Source organism: Melospiza melodia, chromosome 5 (genome assembly GCF_035770615.1).
Source record: "Melospiza melodia melodia isolate bMelMel2 chromosome 5, bMelMel2.pri, whole genome shotgun sequence".
Taxonomy (NCBI): Eukaryota; Metazoa; Chordata; class Aves; order Passeriformes; family Passerellidae; genus Melospiza; species Melospiza melodia.
The window spans coordinates 3,271,765-3,295,522 of NC_086198.1; the positions used below are offsets into that span (position 1 = coordinate 3,271,765).

Consider the following 23,758-nt stretch of genomic DNA (forward strand, 5'->3'; position numbering starts at 1 on the left):
TTTTTGGTTTCTTTATCTTCTAGACAAAGTAGGTTGATGTTATTAAGTACAATGCTTTATTTTTCTTGGTGATGTGCCTATTTCATGGGACAGTCAGCATACTTATCAGTAGTCTTTAATTGATCATATAATTCTGTAACAGTTCTATTAAAGGTATGTCTTATAGTTTCCTTGGGTTTTGACTGTACAGCTTGAAACATTTTTTTTTTCCTTTGATTATAAAGTATTAACTGAGTTTGACCCAAACAAAAGTAAGCTTGTCCTCTACCTTCCATTTTTATTCCTTACTGCAATAAAATGAAGAAAGACTTGGAAGAGCCAAAAATGTTTTGCTCTGTGCTGAGGTTTTTCTAAGCAGTTGGCTGGCATTAGATGGCACCCTATATATACCCAGTCCATCTGATCACTTATGCTGCAATGCTTTGGCTTACCACAATTACTGTGTACTTAGATACTGCATGCCCTGGCTCTACACAGCTCATTTTGCAGGCTTTGCTATAGCCCTGACATCAGTTTATTTCCAAAAATATGTTGAAAACCCAATGTCATATTTAAAATAAGTGTTATATTTAATGTCAAGCAATAGTTATCTTTTCATAGAAAAAAACCCAAACAAAACAGATCAACATTCTTGCACAGAAACTGTTTGGAGGCTTTCTAATTCATTTAAGTTTTAGTAAGAAGCTTTCCATCTTATTTTTGGAAAAAAAGAGAAAAGCTGGAATGGATGTCTAGACTCCATAAAAATATCTTATTTGTCTTACATTGATGGTTTTCATATTAAAGGAGTTTTTTACCTGAGAATTACTTCTCAAAAAGCTGAAGCTTCTGAAGGAACTTAAGACACCTCAGAGGCCATGCTGCAGTTACTCTTTGAGCAATTTAGAAATATGTGATCGCTTAATATGTCTGAAGGCATAGCTGGAGGAGAAATTACATATAAATAGGCTGGATAATAGACAAAAAATATATACCAATTATTTTCAATTAAAAACACTGCTTGAACTCTTCAAAGTAAGGACCAGTGATGGTCTATTAATGGTAATTTCTTAATTCTGTAAGTTTGAATTTACTGTATATTTTGTATGCCATTTTTGAGTGAATAGCAGGACTGACTTAGAGGAACTGGTATCTGGCACGCTAACACAACCCAAACTTTAATTGAGTGAACTTGGCACAAAATTGAACATAAGAGAGAAAATCTCAGGAGAGCAGTGGAATTCCTTTCCTTGAATAAGTATACCTTAGCATTCATGGGGAACAAATGCTAACATTTGTGCATGTTTCTGCTTTTGACAATGTGTCTTTGTTCACTTCCCAAAAGGGATGTCAAAATATACTGAAAAAAAAGCCAACAACTTTCTTATTTGAATTTTTCATTTTACTTAATTTTATGGTCCCAAGGAACGCATTAAATCTGGGGTGGCTTAACACCATTGTTTATAACTTTTGGTGTGTGTAGAACAAAGACTCGGTTAGTGCAGTTTGGTTACACAACTGTGTTCCCTCCTTAGTGTCTTTGTGAGCTCAAATAGAAGGGTGGGAGGCAGGTGTATCTATAGCATTTTATGATGGAATTATTTTATCAAAGTGTCTCAGAAAATATTTTCTTTTTGCCCACATAAGTGTTATCCAAACAAAATACCATATTACTGAACTGTTACCTTGAGAAGCAGAGGATCATGGTAACTTAGATTTCTTGTTAAAAGCTTTGTGCTGAGAAAGACCTTAGATTAATGTGCTGTTTAGTCATGATTTTACTTCCATGGTGTGGTCTTCTGTTCATTTACTGATGGCAGTGGAGTTTTATGGGAACTGTTCTGTATGGGATTCTCATTTATGATCTAAGCATATCAGCAGAGCATATTAATGGGGTGAAACTGCATGGATTTAATATGTGACAATGCTGGAGAAGAAAAAGGTGTTTTGAACACTTGAAGTTGAGAGCTGGTGATAGAGTAAACAAATCTGAGTAAAAGGCCATGGTGCAGCCATCTCTTCCTCACATTACCTGCAGACTGGGGATGTACCAAAATGGAGATGCTGAGAACATTCATATGTGGCACCTATGAGTTGTGTCTGCACTGGGCTACCTGGCCATGTGGTATGTTCAGATAGCAATACATAGCTCTGGAAAAACTTTGTGATTTGATTCTGTATGTAAGCAGCTGCTGTAGAGGGCTGCAATTTTCATGGCATCCTGGTTATCTCGTGTCTGCAGCAGTGCAAAATTGCAATGCCTCTTTGTTGGCTTTGGAGCTTTGGCTGTGCTTAACCTTTCGATTGATCCAAATGAAACAGGAGCTGGCAGGATTCCCAGCTTCTCACTGTAGCCTCTGCTCATCATCATTAATCTGTGATTTGGGGGAAGAGAGTAAAATTAATCACTTTATTAATATTCAAGTACAGCAGTCAGCATCTTCTGTAAGAATTAGTAATTTTAACTATAATGTCTAAGGTTTTGGTTGCTTAACTTTTTTAAGAAAACCACTTTTAGATAAACATTTTCCATGTTCTGCAACTTCAGAAGTATTAATTTTCCATGTTAAAAAAAAGTAATAGTTGCAAGTGAAACGCAGGTACTTTTGCATATGAAGCAAAGAATAATTTTCACTTCTTCTCCAAGCCTTGACTTGCATTTGATTCTAGTTTTTATATACGTTAGGAAAGTACTGTTTTAGGAATAAAGTTGCATATACATGGCAGAGAATTCACCTTTTTAGCTACAGAACCACAGAATGGGTAAGGTTGGAAGGAAGCACAGTGAGGTCATCTGGTCCAAAATCCCTCCACTTATGTGCTTGTACTTTATTGAGAAAAGCATGCTTCTAAGCACTTTCTCTTCCTAAGTAATCTAATAAGTATGCTTTAATCTGTTTTCAAGGTGGCTCACATAAGGCATTATCTGTTTATACTTGTAAGACTGCATTTGTCTCCATAATATTAGTGTCTCAAGAATTGGTATGTTTCCTTAGTGACTTGTGTGCCTAAATGTTTAATGCTGTTAGAATGTTTGATGCTGTGTCATCTTTAGTGCTGGACATCACCTGGGCACCTCGGCTCCTTCCACGCTTGAGACTGCTACTGACTTTGTTTCCCAGAAAGGTTCCCTGTAACACTCATTTAGTACAAATGCAATTAGAAAGGAACTGTCCTTGTGCAAAGAGACTTTTAGCACGTGTATCTTTACTAGTCTGTGCTAAAAGAACGGGTGAAAAAGGCAGTAGCAGCTCCAGCCTTTTGAAGCCGAAAGTCCAAGCACAAACTTCCCGTGTGAGGAGCCTCTTGACTTTGAAACTGCTCCTTTGGGCACCTGCATAGGATTCACTCACTTGTGTGGTTTATCTTGATGGATCTAGTGAGCTAAGGCATGAGGTGCAGCTGAGTGCAGCAGAGCTGTATGTGTGGCCCTGAAGTGCTGTGAGGCCTCTGGACCTCCTGGAAAGCGGTGGATTTCTTCTCTGAAGTCAAAAGAGGGAGAAATAAGACCAACAGATATAAACAATTTATGTATCTAGCAATGTCCTAGTGTCTTACTTAATTCCTGGGAGGGAAGGAAGCAGAGGAGGTGCAAATGGGAAGGTAAGCTATGTTGCTCATGTAAAGGGACAGTTGATTTGGAGAATGAGTTGTCTGTCTTGATAAGATTTAGTCTTTCACAACAGTCAAGTTCTGACCAGTGGATGGAATTTTTCAAGAGTGTTTATAGCCTTCAATATATAGAATTAGCTAGTTAATCATTCCACAGTGATGGTTAGTCAAATAAGGGCACTTGGAACTTGCTCTTAGAGGTCTGTTGGATCTCCACATGTGTAAAATCACCTTTGGGTTCCTACTTCCCTTCTGGGTCCTGCACAGAGCTTTCCAGTGCTGAAAAGGGAAGCTGATGGCTGATTTTAGGAATTTTACAGCTCAGGCCCAGAGTAATAGTTTAAAAGTGAGAATAAAACTCATGTAAGACTTAGTTAAAAGCAAGGATATGAAATATGTGTGCTTTAAACTAGAAATTTAGATGTTATAGCTTAAAGTCTGGGGACATTATAATGTACTGAAAGATTCTGCTTTTTCCTGTGACAGAAACAATGTTTTAAAATGATCTTAAACTTCTGTAAGCAGAATTAAGCTAATGTTGAAAGTTTTTGAACAATCTTCCTTAAAGTGTGTTTTGACTTCACCTGCAGGCAGGTTCCTAAAAGCCTACCTGTAATGCAACAACTGGATGTTAAAAGCTGTATCACCACTTCTTAATGATACCTCAGTAATATGTCCACACAAAGCATTTTGGAGTAATGGCTTTGCATTAAAGGAAAGATTCTTTATTAAAATTGAGAGCAGATGTACAGTCTAATCTACTGTTTGAACTGAAATTCAGTTTTGACTTAAGGGCCAAATTTCTGAAAAGCCGTTATCAAATAACCTTTTTAAAAACAAATCCAAAGACTAACCAAATTAATAAAACCCCAACAAACCCCAAATCTTTGGAATTAAAAGGCTGAAAAGCTTAACTAGGCAAACATCTGAATCCTAAAAGGCATAAAGATGTATTACAAATGGGCTGTTTGAATTGAATTATTTTGAGCTTTAAGTCCTCTGTAGTTTGCATATGCTGGTGCAAAGGTTGCTGTACACTGACCTCTCCACCCCTATCTGGATTTCCCTCTGTATGTAAATAGATGAGCATAAATCCATTGGCTTGGAAATAATTGTACAGTTTCTTGCTTTGTAGCAGCTGACTGCATGGTGATTTTCTAGCAGAACACTTAAGTGACAGGCGGCAGGTCAGCATGGTGTTGATCTGTCTTCCTGGGATCAAGGAAACCGCATCCAAATGACTTAGAGTGCTTAGATTTCTGTAGTGAGGTGTGCCAAATGTTTGGTTGTGAAACCGAATGACCCATCAAGAAAAGTTACAATTTCTTGATAGGTATTAAAATACATATATTATTAATAAGGAATGGGTAGAACAGCTGAAATCAACAGAGTTCTGGCTTCTAATCAGAATTTGAACAAAACCATTTAACTTACTTCAGATTGAAAATACCATTATATGACATAGGTAAGGAGCATACTTTTGTTAAATTTCCAGGTCTTTATATTCTTTGGGAACAAGTAGAATGAAAAGTAATAGTGTGACAAAAATGTTCTAATGCTTGCAGTCTGTTCTACTCTTAGCAGTAATATTGAAGAGCTTGACCAGAATGTTAGTTTAGAGTTGAAGAGCTGTTTCCAGTTGAAATCTGGGCTCCTTTGAGGAAGTTGTTTATAGGCCAGCAAACACAACAAAGTTTGAAAGACCTTTGAGTCAGCTGGTTGAACTACTTATTACAACATGTTTTTTAATTGAGTTTACTAACTTGTCTGTCAATTATCTGACAAAGCAGAGTGGCCTGGACAAAGGTTGTTCATATTCTTAAGGCTTTAAAAGATTTGCGTATGTATCTGAGCCTTTGAACTGTCACAAACAGCTCTGCACTTGCTGAATACTTGTCTGTTCACTGCTACAAGCTCTGTCTACCCATCCGTGCTAAAACTCCGTGCCAGGATTGCTAGTGTAACCATGCAAATCACTGTCCTGCTGTGGGCAAGTGAAATAAAGAAAAAAACCTCAAAGTTCAGTGTAAGACCACTGAGTTAAAACAAGGGTAGTTGGTTTGGCCTTTCAGATACAGCTGTGCTTCTGACATGAGCTGGGACATGTCAGACCTTGGGCTTCCAGTCACTCCTCTGACAGCTGCTCCATTTTATTGGCAAAGTGTCATTGCCTTTCACACTGGCATCAGTAAATGTCACCGTGACTATCTTCTGTGCAGGGTGAATGCACACATGGCTTTCAGTCACAGAGATTTGTCTATGTGAAGTCAGTGAAATGCTTTACTCCATTTGACACAGGCAGCTCTCTGCTGGCAAAGCAGTGTCTTTGAGATGAGACCTTGCGTGTTCCAGTCTGGCCTGGCTTCTTCTATGTCTGGAATGTCTGCTCTATCTCTCTGTCACTACAGGGTCAGCCCAAGATACATTTGTCAATTTATGCTAGGATGGTTTTGGTTTTGCACTTCATTCCAAACAGTTTTTTGTGGAATAAGTACTGGTTGGTTTGCCTTTTTTTTTTTTTTTTTCCCTAGGCAATATATGAAGCATAATTATATTTCAGAATTCAAGTGCATATTTGCAAGAAGGGTGTTTGACTAATTGTGACTAGGTAAAACTTCACACTAGATTAGCTCAATTAGAAGATGCTCAGTTAAGGATAGAGTATAAAGAATTAAGTTGATGTTTCATACTTCAAAATCTGTGGTACAAAAGACCTCCTTTTGAACCAGATGTCTTTGGTTTTTTTAAATAGGCTTATTTGGGACCATAATGACCTGAATGAGAATTATCTGATTTCTGAATTATATCATCGACTTAGATATGTATATGAAATGATGGAAAAAGAAAAGAATAACAAGCTGGAACGACAACAAAAACCTTTGCCCTCTGTAGCAGACTTACCTTAACACTTAATTCAGTGTTAAGACTTAATCTGTTAAAGTGTTACCTTAAAACTTAATTCACTGCTTATCAAATTTTGTCTTTTTGGAATAATTCTGCCTTGATGGCTGTGATAAATATAAAACTTAGGTTTTTTGTTTTTCTTGCTTTCAAATGGATTTCAGAACTTGATGAGCTTTGCTGAAAATAACTTGACTAGCTGGAGCCATAACAAGGCATAACTTTGTGAGTGCATGTGGTAAAGGCTCAGCTGTTTGCATGATATTTATCATTATCATTCCACAGCTAAAGAAATAGAGGAAATAGAAAATCAAACATGAGGGTGAAATATAAAACTTTTAAAAAATTTCCTAAATTGTTTTTATAACTAATTATGAACTTGAGCAATTTTTTCACTATTAAAATACTCTTACTCAACTCTCTTTTGTGTTTTCTCATCTATATTGGAGATGCATATTGGAACTTCTATAGCTAGTCTGTGATCATGCTGTGGGGCTGTGAAAGGTCAAACCAGATCTATAAAATTTCCAGTCTAGAGTGCCCTGAGTTCAGTGATGACTTTGTCATATTCCCTTAGCACTATTGCTGAATGTTCAGTGACAATTTCAGTCTTTGGATTGCAAGTACATTGCTTTTTGCAATTCAGCTGCAAGTGAGGACGTGGTTATTGTTCGTGCCCGCCTGCTAAGATTCCAGTGAAACGTTTTCTTGGAACCAAGTAAAATATACTGCTTTAATAAAGAATTTTACCAGAAATGTTACTGCTAGCTTTTTAAAAATGTGGTAGACCAAGGTCATGCTGCAGTCGAACATTTTGTTCATTACTTCCCAGGATACAATTTCAATGCTTGAAAGGGTGGAGAAATTCTAAAGGTTCATTAAGACCTTTGGTACAGTCATCTGTTTTTCTCTGCTGATGTTTTCTGCCTGTGAGCTCGAAAGCTTCAGAGTGGCTTTCCAGAGGTGTGTCCTGGAGCACCCTGGATGCTACAAGCTGCCCTGCAGAGGTGAGGGAAGGGCAGCTCCCTCAGTGGCTGCAGTGTGGCAGCTGCTGCAGTGCTCAGGATGCAGGTGTATCCTCACACATCACCTTGTGGCAATACCAATAGCCATTCCTATAAATCCATCAGTAGGTGTAAAGGGTAAAGTTTGCTATGTGTGAGGAAAGCCTAATTGAAGGAAAGGAAGGAATCAGGAAGTTGTCTCTTTTTTTTTTTTTTTTTTTAATGTTGCAAATAGTTCAGTGATCGTCAAATGGGCATTTAACTCTATATGAACACAAACCCTAAGGCAGCTTCAGTCTTGACTGAATTTACTTTTCTGAAAGTAAGGGGATTTCAGCCTTGTGGTAGACAAGATGTTATATCTGAAGGAATTTTTCATGTGCTTCAGGGAAGCTTGGGTGAATAGAGATGCTGTTGCAAAGTAGATTTTGTCAGTGTAAATTCTTGCAGGTGTAACATCCCCCTTTTCTGCCTGGCCCTCTATTACAATTTTTTTTTTCCAACAGTATTCCCTTTCACATTGACAGATGCTTAATACTGGGAATTAAAATAGTCCTTGTGAGGAATTAGTTCTGTTTAGACCAGGCAGTGTACATGAACTCCTGTACTGCCAACACTGCAAGTAAATTTCAAATTACCTTTTAAATTGGATCTTATATGGTAACTTATTCTATTTTCTGTTGCTGTATTTTAGAGATTGGGAGTAGCTTTAATGCAGCAATGACACATTTAAAATAAATCCTAACTTTGAAAAAGATAATTTTAACAGTTGTTACTCTTTTGGGCTTTGCCCTTGTGATACAAAGCATAGTGTTTTTTACAAATGGACAGACCATTCTTTGGAAATGACATTTTCTTCTGAGAATGGGTAATTTATTTTGTCCCTATTTCTAATGTCATAATTTATTTAAATACCATCATTCACCTTTATGGCCACTTCTTAATCTTCTCCTTTTGCTGTTACAAAATAGTATAGTAGTAGGAATATAATTGATGTTAGTGTCTAGAGCAATGTAAAGGTTATATAGCTAAGAGCAAAATTTTTTTTTAATGTTTGTTTGAAGCTACAAGTTCCAAAACATTATAGTATGAAAAAAAATGCAGAATGTTCTGGCAGGAAATGGTATAAGTAGAAATACTAAGACAAACTGTCTTTCAGAATTATTCAGTGCTAGATCACAGTGTAATGCAGCTAATGTGGTTAATCAGTTGTCATTCCTTGGCTTCCTTAGTGTGCTAACTCTTCTGGCCTAGACAGAGGTACTAGCTGATAGCACGTCTCAGATAAGCTTGTCTGACTAGTTGCTGTTATCAGTGGACCAGTTAAGGACATTAGGCAGTGAACTGTTAGTCTGAACCACCTTGCACATGAAGTCCATATGAACTGCAGGCCGACTGTGCTCACATTTCCAAAATAATGTTTAAATCAATATGACTTATCTAACTGAAACTGTGTATGCAAAAACAGGCATTAGTTTTTGATCCTAGTTGCAGGATTAGTTCTTATTTATCTCAGTTCAAGTGATCAGTGGACTTAACACAGGGAAAGCAGAAACGACAGGGAAAGGAGATGCACCTTTCATGGTGAAGGCAGGATCCCAGATTGAGCTGAACCAACTTTAGAACTGTGTAACTTGTCTTTGGTAGCCTTTGTGGGAAATGGAGAAAAATGACTGGTTTGTACACAGCCTTCAAATGTAATATACCCTAGTAGTTCCACCTGCTTGCAAGACCTGACAGATTTCCTACTTATTGCATCCAAAGTTTCTATACTTTCCAGGATTTAAGGATGCAGCAACTATGATAGATATCAATAAGCAAATTCCATATGCAAAGTACAAGTTTTAGAAGTTCTGACTGTCAGTATCTGGCATTAAAGATGATTTGTGAAGTCAATATATGAAGATACTTTAATGTTTAATGAACAAGGCAAAGTACAGTAAAACTTGAGATGCACCCAATATAAGGAGTTATGAAAATTCCATAAGCTATGAATATTTTATATTCTGGGAGCACGATTTTTAAAATTCCAGTGCAAAATTATCAAAACAGTAATTTGCATCTGTTTGTTCTCCAGTTTTTGCTGTATAGTAAAATTTAATTTGGGATTTGAAATGCACTACTGTCTCTGTGGTTTTAAGCTCGTATTTAACTGATTCTGCTTTTTAGGGTAGAAGGCATGGGGATGAATTTTTTTTAAAGAAAGTAATGGCTAAACTTATGTCACGTTAGTGAGCTATTCCTCAAGAAACTATACAGCTAAAGACTGTTTTTGCATTAAGTATTTCAGGATTTTATCCAAAATCCAGCTAAAATCTTGTTGTTAAGGAGGAGCATAAGAACAGTCACATTTATGATTAAACAGAAGCCTTCTAAATAACCTAGTATATAGGGGAGTATATGATTGCCTAGACAGAAGCAGAAATGGATACTTATCTCTGCTCAGGGGACTGGGAAAGCTGACAATCATCTGCTACCTGCTGTGATGAACACCCCATTGCTGACCACATGCCTACTAATTTTCCAAGTGCACTGATGTAAGATGCCTGTCTAGACCAGGTTTTCTTCCATCATATTAGTTCACTCCGAGTTCACCTGAGCAGCTCAAAAAACGCACTTCATATTAAATAAAATCACTTTAATCATTCTTAATTTACAATTAGAGAATTAAAAACAGGGCACCTCAAGAGTATGGGAAGATATGATTTAAGAGATTTCTCTACTTCAGTGTGCTTTTATTGGCTTTCTGGAATCCTGTACCTCATGACTGCTTGGGTGCTGCTTGTACTGAGACAGAGAAAAAAAATGGTGTGTGTGGGCCATGCAGTGGTATGAAGGTAAAGTAAATCAGGCTAACTTTTAGTGATGACAGCTTATTTCTCTGTATTTCATCCCTGTCTATTGAAGGAGACAAACAAAGCTTTCTTCAGAAGGCAATGACAGGCAGATATCTGAACCTGCCTGGCCCTTTGACAACACTGATCTGTCACACATTAAAGCAGTCACAGGGAATGGCCCAGGAAGCCTGAGTTATCATTTGTTAATATCACCCTTATCTTCTGCTCTAAAAGTTAATGGTATGACTTGTTTAAAAATACCATTGGAATCTAATTTTTATTAACCAGAAAGCAGATTCTGTAAAACTGTACATCTCAGAGGAATCTTAAAATAAACACTCACGTCTACTCAATGTTATATTCAAAGGTAAGACTTTGTGTAGTGATGAGCACAGTGGTGCAAGGTTAATGGTTGGGCTCAGCAATCTCAGAGGTCTTTTCCAAACATAGTGGTTCCGTGATCACAAGGATTCTAAGAAAAGGGAATCCCCCCACTGTTGTTCTAGCTTGTTCCTTGAATTCTCCATAGAGCAGTATCCATGATGATTTGTATCCCATCAGGATCTCAGCTGTGTCTGGCAAGAGGGAACAGACTAGGATTTCACTGTGCAATCTCCACATTACTAGTTCTTTTGGAGGGGTTTTTGTGTAGTGAAAACTAGCTTTAATTTTCACTTTTGGGAAAAAAAAAAGAAAAATTGGAACTCTGTAGCATAGACACCTTGTGAATATACTAGGGGCAAGACTTCTTTTTTATGTGTTTTGGCCTATAAACACTTAGATTATTGTCCAAGAGATGGTCTCAGCCATTGTCTTAAAAGAAGTCTCACAAAATTAATCTTTTGATAGTTCCTGTGTTTTAAAGGCTAAAAATTAATTACATGCCTCCCTTCTTCATATTGGTTTTGTAAGTAGAAATAATTAGTTATTACTTTTTTAATTTCAATACCTCATTTCATGTGTCAACAGCAGCACTACTGATGTTGTAATAGCTTCTACCTTATGAATTTCTTTTCATTAGAGAGTTCATTTTCAGATTGTTTCCATTTATTAGCAAAATACCTTCCTGTATGAATTTAGGCGGTTATGTTGCTGTTCTGAGCTCCTGTTCTTAACAGAATTCACAATTCTGAAAGCTCCATCTTACATGTGTACTCCTGTTGCAGTCGAGCTGCGTAGGCCTAAAACAACCTTATTGCCTGTGCACAGGGAGGCAAATGCATCTGGATTCTCCTATGCTATGCAAGCTAGCCTAACATTTATCCATGTCCACTATTTCTGGCAGAAGATTATCAGCAAAAGCAACAATGCACTTGTTTAGATTGTTATAAAAAGCCAGTCTGTCTAGGAAAATGAAATAGCGAGGTAGATGGTGCCATAAAATATTTTTTTACTCTCACTTAGAAAGGTACTGGTGTTCCTGGAGAGATCTAGGTGAAGACTTCAAATTCTGCTGGAAACCTGGCAGTACTCAAGTGATGCAGAAACTTGAAGCGTGTTGTGTTAACTCTTCAAAGAAATGTAAACTCTTCACAAATCGGGTCATAATGGTAATATGCTTTCAGGCTTGGGGTAGATGTACAGTAGAGCTTCAAAAGCACTAAACCTGTAACTCAAATCACTACAATGAGCAAAGATGCTCCTTAGAAAGGGATTGAGTCCTGTGAAGTAACATTTTAAAAATAATACACCTGAAATTCAGTATTTTCACAAGACTTGGGTTGGACCCACTGAACTTTAGGCCGTTCACCAGTGTGCCATAATTGGGATTCCATATGGAGTCAACAGCAGCTCAGTCAGAAGGAAATTTGATCTGGAATATGTTTAATCACTCCTTGAAAGTACTTATGTGCTTTGCTCACATAAATAGGACTTCCAAAAGAAATTATTCAGCTTTAAGTAAATGCAGTGATTCTAGCCTTTAGTCTCTCTTGCCATCTCTTCTCACTTATTGCACAAGTGTTTGTGTGTCATGAAATCTCACTTCTGTATCTCCTAAAAATTTCAACTTTGCCTAAATTTGAAATATCTACCCAAAGCTTGAAAAGACATTCTAGTGAAAAGACCTGCTAGAAAGTAGGTTAGCTCCAGGTATAGAGGATACAGTATTTCATTTTGAATCCTAATAATTTTTTTTTTAAGTTTTTAACTGCCTTGGCCTAAATAGCTGATCCTGTCAATACTGCTGAAATGTAGTGTTTCTGCAACTGCTAAATTGCATGCATTAAAATAAATTAGGATTCCTGCAGGTGTCTGATGAAACAATTTAGAATGTTTAGTTTAAACTAGTTCTAAGCACCCACTCCTGCCAGTATTACTTTACATAAGTGATTTCAATTCTAATTTTCATTTATAGGCTCAGCTTGAGGGAGGAATGTTTGCCTCTGCTATTCTTCCTTGCATGGCTGGAGGAAAACCTGTGAAATACATGTTCTTGGAAGAGACTGAGTCCCCAGAAATAAAAGTTTTCTTGGGCAGCAGCAGAATTCACAGAAGCACGTGCTCTGTTTCCCTTGGCATGACGCAGCTATGGAGCGCGTCTCAGGGGAGAGTTTTTGTCCAGGCAAGCATGAGAATCCCTTCTGTGCTGAGGCCACCAGTTAGTGCCAAATAAGGTGGCAGTTCAGTTTTTCTGATAACTAGTAAATAAACTATGTACAGGCAAATCCATTCCGCACTCTGAAAAACTGTGAGTACTCCTAAGTGAGGGAGGTATCAGGAGCTGTTTAAAATGAGAAGTTCTTAACCTGAGTGTGAGGTGTAAAATGACATCGAAGGAATTACTGTGAAATTAGCTTTGTACATGACAGAACACTTTATTTGGAATATATTTGACTTCAGGGTGTCAGTACCATCTATGGGAGATGCTCAAAATGTAAGGTTTCTTTTGACAGAAGAAAGACCTTGAAATTCTTTTCCCCACTGCTGTCTCTAACAAGCAGTGCTGGCCACCGTAAATCCTGTGTGCATGGCTTGGCTGAATGAGCTTTTAATGGTAACCTTCCTACACCTAAGGGATAACAGGTGGATTTTGACAAAGTTGGAACAAGGTTTTTAATTTAAAAAACAAACAAGCAAACAAACAAAATTGCTGAATATGCTAGTTTTAAAGAAAATTCAAAAATTCTTTTTATGCAGTGGTAGAAATCTTTCAGAAGATGACCTCCCTAATACCCAGATAGAACAGAACACTGAAATTTCAAGTGAACACAAAAACAAACATGCAAACTAACTTTTCTTCCCTATTTAAAGGAAACACACTGGAAAAACACCTTAAAATACCAAGCTATCTCTTCAGTTGGAAATGTGTAATCAAGTATAGAATATGTTGATGATTTATTTTATGTGTGAATAGATTTCCAGTGGCTTTGGAGTCCTGAGTGGCTTTTCATTATCAGCAGTTTTTGGTGACAGGAATGTATCTAATTTAGTTATCTGAAAAGCAACACAGTTTGAATAACCAACTTTCCACTTTTAGATTCTCTTGGTAGAGAAGACACAGTTTTTCCATGTTAACTCATCTTTGAACAGAATTCACACCAGGTTGTCAGAATTTTGCTTTTAAATCAAATATTGTGCTAAAAAAAGAGTTGATCTGCAGCACCATCTCAGAAGCAGAGAAAATCATTAAGTTTAATTAGGATCAAATATTTGTTAAGCACTGGTAGATGAATTGAGTCTATTCAGTAACAGAGAAATTGTATTTGGGTAATTTGCTGTAGTAGTAACACATGAGGCATGCATGATTGAATAAATCTGCTCAGAGATCTTTTTTATACTGAGTTGTTTTTCTGTAGAGTAGCAGTTTTATTTACATATATATGATTTTTCCATCATTCTTAGATATCTGAATGAAAATTTATTTTGAAGCCTCACTTGTTAAATTGATAGGTTAAGGTTCCTAAAGGTATTATATCTCCTCATACGCTCTTAGGTATCATTTTTCACTTGTAGCAAATGCAAGTATGTAGAACTTGGTAAGTGACATGATGAGAAACCCATGAAGAGTTTGTGCAATGCGTTTTTAGTGTCTGAGTATACTATTCTGTGATAATCAAACAAGAACCCAGGTAAGAAAAATGAATATGAATTGTAGCCTAGGCCTTTTGCATTACAGCCTTTTGGCTAAATTCTGGGCCTGTCCATGAGATGTATTTCTTCTTTATTTGCTGGAAATCAGTCACTATTGAGAATAAAAAACTTAATTCTGTAGCTTCAAGGTGCAACCTTGAATGTTTGCTAAGGACCTTCTTTATGATTTGGGTTCAGAGTTGTCTCATTTTGAAGCTACAGTGCTGTATTTTGTCTTTAGTAGAGACAAACAGGTAAAACTAAGTGTAAATGCACAAGATGGTATGGATAAGCTGAATGGAGGAAATTAACTAGTAGTGATCTGGACTTATTTATCAACTGTATGACCTCTAGGTGGATGCAAAAGCTTTACCTATGTTACAGGATTTCAGAAGGAAGAATGACAATCAATTTTTTCTTAAGTCTCAATCCAAGAACAATTTATCAAGATTCATAACAGTAAGCATTGATAGGGTAATCTGACTTGTTTTTAGAAAAAAATTTGAAATTAGCGCTGGCCTTTTCCCAAAACCAAGAAGCACTGCTCAAAGGCAGTTCATTTCTGCACTTAGTCTCTAAACCCCAAAGAAATTATCCTTGCAAACTAATGAAGATAAAATTTAGCACTGTAGCCTGTGGCACCTCCTTCAAAGCTTTAAATGTAAATGTAAGGGTTGGAATTAGGTCAACCATTTTCTGGATATATTTTTCTAATGGTGCTTAGTGTACTACTGAAACTGTAGAAAGCAGTAGTTTCTGGCTCTCTGAAGTTGTTAAGGAGCAGTGGAAGGAAAAGATTGTTTGAGAGTGGCCTCATTGCTTTGAGTGCAGCATGTTGATGGCATTTCAGTTCCAGTCTCTTGGTTGTCATTAAAAAATATGATGGAGTAGCTTTATCCCAGCTAATGAAGTAGGAGTTTGAAAATGGGGGTGATCCACACACGAAAGACCCCAAAGTGCTGGGCTGAGATCTCTGGGTGACATCTTTGTTTGTCAGCAGCCCATACTGGTCAGCTGTGTTCCCAGCAGCAGCCAGCCTTCTTCAGCAAGTAAGAGACTGCAGCTTCTCAGGTTCAGCAAGGGCACTGTAATTGCTGTCTTTGAATGGACCGATGCACACAAACTCTGAGATCATTCAGACTGGGGAAATGTTTTATGCAGTCTGTCACAGCAGCCAAGCTCTTTGCACTCAGATGCCTCAAATGCACGGGGCCTGGCAGCTGATTCAGCACAGGGACAGGCATACTGCTTGCTGAAGGTGATTGTACGCCAGCCACAACAGAAGGGCTGCAGGGTCAACCACTGAGGATTCTTTTTTAATTGGGTGTTCCAAAATGTCAAGAAACCCCAACCCAAGTTTTTGCGTAGTGCCTTTTGTCCTGTTGTGCCCAATTCCTGAGTGCTTTCCAGTTAATTGTATTAACTTTCTCCTACTGAGATGAGCACATTTGGTTAGAGAACACCAGGGTTGTGGGTTCAATGCCCATATGGGCCATTCATTTAGGAGCTGGAGTCAATGATTCTTCTGGGTCTCTTCTAACTCAGCATATTCTGTAAACTTCTGTGGGTGTAATGAAGATGTCCTCAGAACTAAACCTGGTCAAATAAGGTAATTGCTAAAAAAAAATGGGCAATTTTTTGGTGGCTGTTGAAGAAAAGGTATTTCCATAAAGTGTTCTGTCACAGGATGGAAATGTTTTTATTAAATTTATACAAATATTTATATATTTTATTAAGTTTTATACAAATATTATTCTACTTGGAAAACTCTACCTGAGATAACAGCAGATGTATACTTTGTAACTTAACAGTGATGCCACTCAAAACAGGGTTTGTGAGTTTCTCTAGGAGACAAAAAAAGAAAATTCAGGAGCTGCATGGGTTCTGGTAATAAGGGCCGATATTTGTGTTTGGGGATAGCATTTGGGTAATACAAACCTGCAGTTACTCTGAAGCTTGCCACCTCCTCCGAGCCTAGGCAAATATTTCACAGCTCCTGGTGTCAAACTCAGGATTTGCTTTTACAGCCGAAAAGCATATATGTGTGCAGAAACAGGAATTTATTGTTAGTCTGTCAATGTTATGAGTTCAGTCAAAACAGACCAGTACTGTTACTGGTTAACTGGCCTGTTTCTTTACTGGTAATGGCAAGAATTCCATTTACTGGGCTATTCTGGACTTGGCAACAGAAGCATAGAAGTTTGAAGTTTCCTGTGGCCTGTCTATCATCTTTGATTTTGGGATGAAAGTGATGCCTCAAATCTTAGCGTTTTTTGTGTGCATCTGGAATCTCCTCCTATTGGGGTTGTTGGCTGCCCAGTGCTGTCTACAGCCACATTTACCTTCTGTTTCACGTTTACCAGAGTGAGTTTAATAAGAGTTGTTTCTGTGTCAATTATGTTGGTTAGCAGTTTTCTCATTTCTTCTGGTGAACACTTGGTTATGAGGCCTCCAATTCTCTAGTTAATGGTTTGGAAACAGTTTCTTTCTAATAAGGCTTTCAATTGAAATTTAGTATCTTTGTAGCAGAGTTGCAATTGCTGTGATCAGAGAGATGATCTCTGGGACAGTAATTCAGAAGGAAGTTTAGCTACAGACTTATATACTTACTATATGGCATCCTATAGTTAGATTTAATTGTATCAACCTTTAAAGAGAATGTGAGTAATCTGCAGTTTTAACCAAGGAGAAAAAAAATCACAAAATAGTGTCAGAAGAGTACTTGGGTACTTTTAATAGAATTATATGCAGGTGGATAACATTGAGCCTGTTGTAATGGTGAAAGTGCCCTTTAGTAGATAATAGTAATAAGTATTTTTTTAACTGTCAAAAGAATATAAATTACATACTGGAATTGCACAGTCAAACAAATACTATATGCCTTGTTTAAAATTAAGATGAAATAGTCTTTTCCATGTTTGTGAACATACCTTTCTGCCTTCTTTGTGGGAAGTGTATGCATTGAAGTTTCTGGCATTGCAGCTCTAGTACCAGAAGAATGTGAGAACTAAGACCTCTGTAGAACCAAAAGCAGATATGTAATTTTTTCTGCAAGAATTTCTTGTCCATTAGAAATATGGACCTAATATCATGACTACCCGACAGCTGCTGTTTAAAAACTCCACTCTGCAGACAGCAGCTGAGCCACTCGCTCTGTACACTGGATAGGAATGAGCATGTCTGATGAGCATCTGAGAATGATAGCTGGGAGGCAACACTCATGACAGCTGGGGCAGTTAATACAGACACTCACGCCTAGTGTTGTGCAAAGCCCAGCACTTGAGATCCTGGTGGGTCGATGGGGAGCATGGCAGGGTGCAGATGACACAGGATGCATTTTCAAATATGGCCCATAATTATCCGCACCATTTCATGTGTGTGATACTAATTGCATACATAATTCTGGCATGCTGGTCCTCATGTTTACCCAACTATGGAATTTACATGTGACTTCTCTTTGTGCATATGCAAATTTTTTCACTGATTTTCACATGCAGTCATCTGAAAAGATGAGGACACACTGCTGTATTGCACCAGGCTGTACTTATCTGTAGGCTGAGTCAAGGCTGTCCCAAAATCATACCCAACACTTCTAGTCTGGAAAGAATATGTGTTTTGGTTATGAAAGAAATTATTGGGCAAAATATTTAGTGTGATCAAGTCACACTAAATTGTGTTTTCTCAGCTCTTCTGTATTCCAGAAAGAGTATGTCAGATGCCACATTGATTAAAGCAGATTGCTCATCTAGGTATTAGTAATGCTCTGTACAGTTCAATGTGGCTAATGAAGCACTGCATGCTACCTTCAGGGCTATAACTATGGCTTGGAATAAAAATATGACCTTGACATTCTTTGAGCTGCACAATGAAGTGGTCGATAGGAAATGACTACAGTTTGTTATCCCATATAGTCACAGAGTAAATGCACATTATGTTCCCAAACACAAAGAGAAGTAAAAGCTGAAGAGGAAAGTGACTTACCCCTCTTAATACGTCCAGGCTGTACATTTCCATTTCCTATTGTACAAAATATCCTTTGTTGACAAGCTATGTTTACATTGAGGTGATTGGACACAATTTTCAAGTGATTAGTGGAACAGATGCAATAATATGCTAGGTATTCTAGTAGGACATGATTCTGACAAAGATACAGCTCATTGAAATGCCTTTAGTCTTTGTGGGATAATTTCCTGGCCATCTCAAAGAAGGTTGCTTCAAATTTGGGGGGAAAAAGTAACTTTGATGTTAAAAATTGAGGCCTATATATGTAACATATATGCTTATGTTCCTAACTACAGTAAACAATGGGAGCAACTCTGGAGTAGTTCATTAACTTTTCATTTCTATTTTTCATGAGAAATTGCTGGCTCACTGTAAAACTTTAAATCTGAAATTATCTTTTTTCCAAGTTCAGTTCCAAGATACTATTGCAAATTACATGGATAGTTTTAAAATAAAATGTATTGAACTTCTCTAGTATGTCTCTGTTCCTAGAACTAATGTATTAAATCCATTAATTGTAGTGGAAATATGTCATTTTAAAGAAAATTCCTGACACCACACTACAGTTTGTAGTCGAAATAACGTGAAATTCTTAACAGTAAAAAATTACATAGTTCAAGAAGTTACAAACAACAATTTTTTTAAAAAAAAACTTTGCCTCCATTTATATGCCTCCCTTCACTTTGTGTCAATGACATTGATTCTTATCTCCTTTTCAATCTAGACCAGTCAAAAAAAAAAAAAAAAATCCAGCCATTATTTTTCTCTGTGTGTTTCTTGTTCCCATTTTCAGAAATGAATGTGTACTTTGACCTTAGCTGTGCTGTTGAGATTGTGGAGCTTGTTACAGTGATAGGTAATGTGTGTTGGTTTTGCTGCTGTATTTTATTATTATAATTATTATTTTACTTATATTTTAGTTCTCACTGCCTTCTGGCTATAAGCTTTAGGTTTGTACTTTTTCTTGGCAGATCTTTGCTTTAGGTTTTCTGGATGGATGCACATGAGGAGTGCTCAGGGATGACTGTTCAGGCTACTGTTGCTTTCCCAGAGAGTGCTACTGCAACAGAGCTCTACCAAGGCTTTTATTATACTACTCTTTTTACATTCTGTTATGCAAAGTTTTTTAATGTTTCCTGATCTCAGTAGGGTTCAGGGGTAGCCCAAAAATATACCAATCAGGCCAAAATGTCTGCAGGCCTGGCTTCTTCATCAGCTCTTTGCCCAGTCATCTTTTTGTTTTAGGGCTTCATTGCTGTTTTCTAACCATCTGTCTTTTCCAGTTGCTGATTTCTTTTATTCTTTAGGAAACTTTTTAGTCCTACTCCTATTCATTTTTCTGAGATCACATTTTCTGGAAAAAGCAATGGAAGCTGAGTCTTACTTGTTTCACCAGTTCATTAGGTGATCTGTTACTTTCACATTATTCGCCACATTATTCATCACTCTTAGCATTCTAGGGGCAAAGTGAGGTTAGTCCCAGGTTTAACCACACCAAGGGATTTGGATGCTGTTGTGTAAATGGAAGCCATCAGCTGATAGTGATTGTGTGTTGTTCCTGTTCTGGAAGATATGAAACATGTCAATTAATTCTGTCCTGTAAAAGAGTTAAAAGATAATTTAGAGTTCATAACTGTATCCAGAGATTTCCTGAAAGAATCTGGAGAGTTTTGTTTCTTTGCTCCAATACTGTGGTATATATGGCGTCTTTGTCTTCTGAACACCAGATGCATTTTAGTAGGTAAACCATGACCTTGGTCCTGATCTTTCCTGCTAGTCTGATGTTGGTATGCTGTATGTTGATTTATTATACTGTTTATATGTACATTTCTTTTGTAAAATGTTGTTTATAAACATTTTATATACTTGTAGTTGCAGGGTTCACATGGAGGCAGTAGTCATACAGTTAACTAGAGTGGATATTGCATATAGTTAAACACATTTATACTTTCAAAGAAGTCCAAATTAAAAAATCTGAGATGAGATCATGCTGTTACAAATCCATGTAATCATCCAACAGATTTTGTTTACATCGTCACACATTTTGGTGTTTCTGCTTTATGCAGGGAGATGCGTAATTTTTGCTTGCTTCAAGAAGTCACGCAGTGTGAGAAGATGAATGAGCTGCAGATTTAGATTGTTTTAGAAACACTTGTCCAAATTCATAACTTTGCCTTTGATGCTACAAGCTTAATAGAGAATTTGGCTAGATGTTGAACGTCTGCATCATTAGCCTTAACAAAAAATGTAAATGAAGAGAAAAAGGAGCTCTACAATTTAGCTGTGACGCATTTGCATGCTTTCTCCTCTTGGGTTGCACTGACTGTTTAGGGTACAGAGATATCTTCTGTGGGAATTTATAAAATCAGAGGGTTTTGGGAAAACTACAAAAGGCAATCTTCCCTGAATGACATAGGACAAACTGCTTCCAAAACATCGTACAGCCAGGGTCCAAGTTAGAGTTTACTTCAGTTTAGAAATTCAGACTCTTCTGTATTCTATAGGGAACCTAGATAGGACAGTGAGCTTGAAATCCCTGGAATTCCCTCAGGGCCTGTAGAATTCAAGTGTATGTGCAATGAGGATTCAGATAACTAAAATAAGCAGTGCAGAATTGTGCTAGTTCTAGAACAGACATGTAAACATGGCACCATACCTGAGCTTGTAAGATTTGTGTGGGAAAATGTGGAACCCTTGCTACTCTTAAGATTAAATTATCTTTTTTGCTGTACTATGCTTTAGAAACCTGGAAGTTTGGAATTATGCCAGCTTGGGATCTTGAAGCAATGGCAATTGAATTTTATAAACATACACTTAGAAAGCTGGATATACTAAGCTCAGAAATATGATTATTATATGTCTGGGTTCTTCAGTTGGCTTGGTATCCCAGCCTGAAGATTGTATCCTAATCCTGTGTTTCTGTATTTGCATGCATGGCCTCCCTGGGAATTCTGCAAGAAATTGGATAGCAGGTGTTGGCATTCACACATACATCTCTTGTTAAGGAGAATTTCCTTCTGCATGCTCTGTCTCATTGACAGATATCACCGTACCTCTGTTACTGTTAGTAAAAGTTTAGTGAAATATTTGTCTGTTCACTCACGTTGGCAGTTGTGTTCTAAAGTCGATTTTACTGAGATTTGCAGTGGTCTGTGTATTTGTTCCCCTTGGTTTCTCTCCCAAGCATATCTGCTATTCACAACATTCACCAGTTACAGAAAACAGCACCAAAAGAAGATATAGAAAAACTCACACATGGCATTTTTTTAAAAGCTGAACCACAAGAAAGTTTATTTCTTACCTTTATAGGTATTTTTCCTTTTTTAAGTTATTAATAATTTTCAGTTTTGTTTCTCCTCTTTGAGAAGCTAGTAAAATACTTGTATACAATATAAAAATACTAAATATATAGAATGAGCTTTGTTTATGTGCATTCTTCCCACAAATATGATGCCTTCATCTTGCTCTCTCAAGGGCTGAGTTTTCCATCATCTATATTTTATTAGTGTTGTTACTTAACCCATTGCAGAGGGTAAAGAGGGGGATGGGAAGGTGTCTGTTCTTGTAGCCATCAAGATGCTTTCTCCTCTCCTGAAATGTTTACTGCTAACATTTTGTAATTCGAAATAGCAGTCAACATAGAGTTAATGGCATTTAAATGTGTAATGAGCAATTCCTACGTGTAGGATAGGAAGGGCAAATTAAGAGGCTGGATTAAAGTGATTGTATCAACAAAATCTGGCATTTGGAATTTGTCAAAGGCGGAGAATATTAAATCTTAGTAAGCCATGCCTTTTCAGCCCTAAGGTTTTGTCACCTTGTCACTGATGTGAGCTTCTTGGTATTGCAGATCCTTTGTGTGTGAAATAAGGTGGGGGTAGGTTCTGAAGAAAATGATTGGGATTTTTCTGTCAGCTCTTCAAGTGAGCGAGGCACCCTTATCTAGACCTGCTGTCTTCTTTTCCTATTACCATAAATACAACCTTTCATATACTTTGTAATGCAGAAGTGAGGCAAAACCATGCAAACCAGTAACAAAGGGCTTTGTGTTTGAGAGGTGCTGGGACTAATAAAAGAGTCTACACAAAATTTAGTATAATTTTTCTTTATTTCACTGTGTATGTTAAATTATTAATTTATAAAAGTACTACTAGTAGTTTGTTCATCAATAGAGAATTGCTATGAATGCAAAAATAATCTGGCTTTCGAAACCATTTATTATAACCTGTTCCTTGTGTCAAATGTTTGATAGCATTAAAATACATCAATAATTTTTTAATTCCTAACATTTTTTTTATTCTGAGAGAAAGACTTGTAACCTTCTGAATTCAGAGGTGAATAGATTTGGTTTAGGTTTTTTAGTTGCTCAATTTTGCAGAGGCTGCAGTTTTTGCAATATTAACATAATTTAATCTTTACCATAAGGCATGATCAGCAATGCAATGTCAAATGGTAACTGTCAGCTTCTTAAATTTTTCATATTGACATTCAACTTGACAGCTAATTTGCAAATCCCCTCCCCCAATGTATGTGATGCTGTAACTTTTAGTATGGATGAATCTTCTGCCTCCAGAGCTGGAAACACAAATTCAGCAAGGTATGATCATGATTCTTTTACATGAGCAACAATATTCAGTATATTAGAGGCCAAAGATCTACATGACTTCTCATTTAATGCAAACAGGAAAAACAGAGCAAAGAAGCAAAAGACAAATAATCTTGTGGCTTCCACTGGAAATTTCTGTAAGTCTGGCCAATCAGGTAGGAAGGGAAATCTGACTTTATAGGTTCCCACCTAATAGGGCTGTCCCTTTGTAACCACATACCACACAAGAAGGCTTTGGATGCTTTTACTATATAAAGATATGTTCACGTCAAGGAGTTTGACTGACAGTTTTGTAAACTGAAGTATTGTGTATTCTTAGAAAAGAAACAACATCTTGTGTCTAGATATGGAAAAACTATTTGGAGGGGACATTTTTGGAATGAATTAAAGAAAAGGAATAGTCTATAAAAAGTTTGACAAAGCAGAAAGCATAAAAATATCCCCGTACTTGCTGCATTGCAAAACTGCAGAGTTAAAGCTGCTTTTCCAGTTCTTACAGTAGCCAAAAAATTGTTTAGGCTGCTTTTAATATAAGCTAACTGAGCTCAGATAACTGTGTGCAAGTAGAAAATGTATGCTTTCTAGTATGCAAAATCAGTGCTAAAAATCTGTTTCATGTGAGGGGGTTTTTTTCTCTGAGGCCTTAATCCATCAGATTTCTACAGTGCATGGTTAGTTGTAGCTTGGGAATAATCCCATCCTTATACAGAAAAGCCCGTTTTTAGATCTCAAAGAACCCTCTGGAT

The 23,758-nt window shown here is 37.1% G+C and overlaps 1 protein-coding gene across 34 annotated transcripts in view; it reads left to right on the plus strand.

Annotated features, from left to right (window-relative positions):
- SORBS2 (sorbin and SH3 domain containing 2) overlaps positions 1–23,758 on the plus strand; it is a 163,308-nt gene that overhangs the window by 37,191 nt on the left and 102,359 nt on the right. The window lies entirely within an intron of this gene.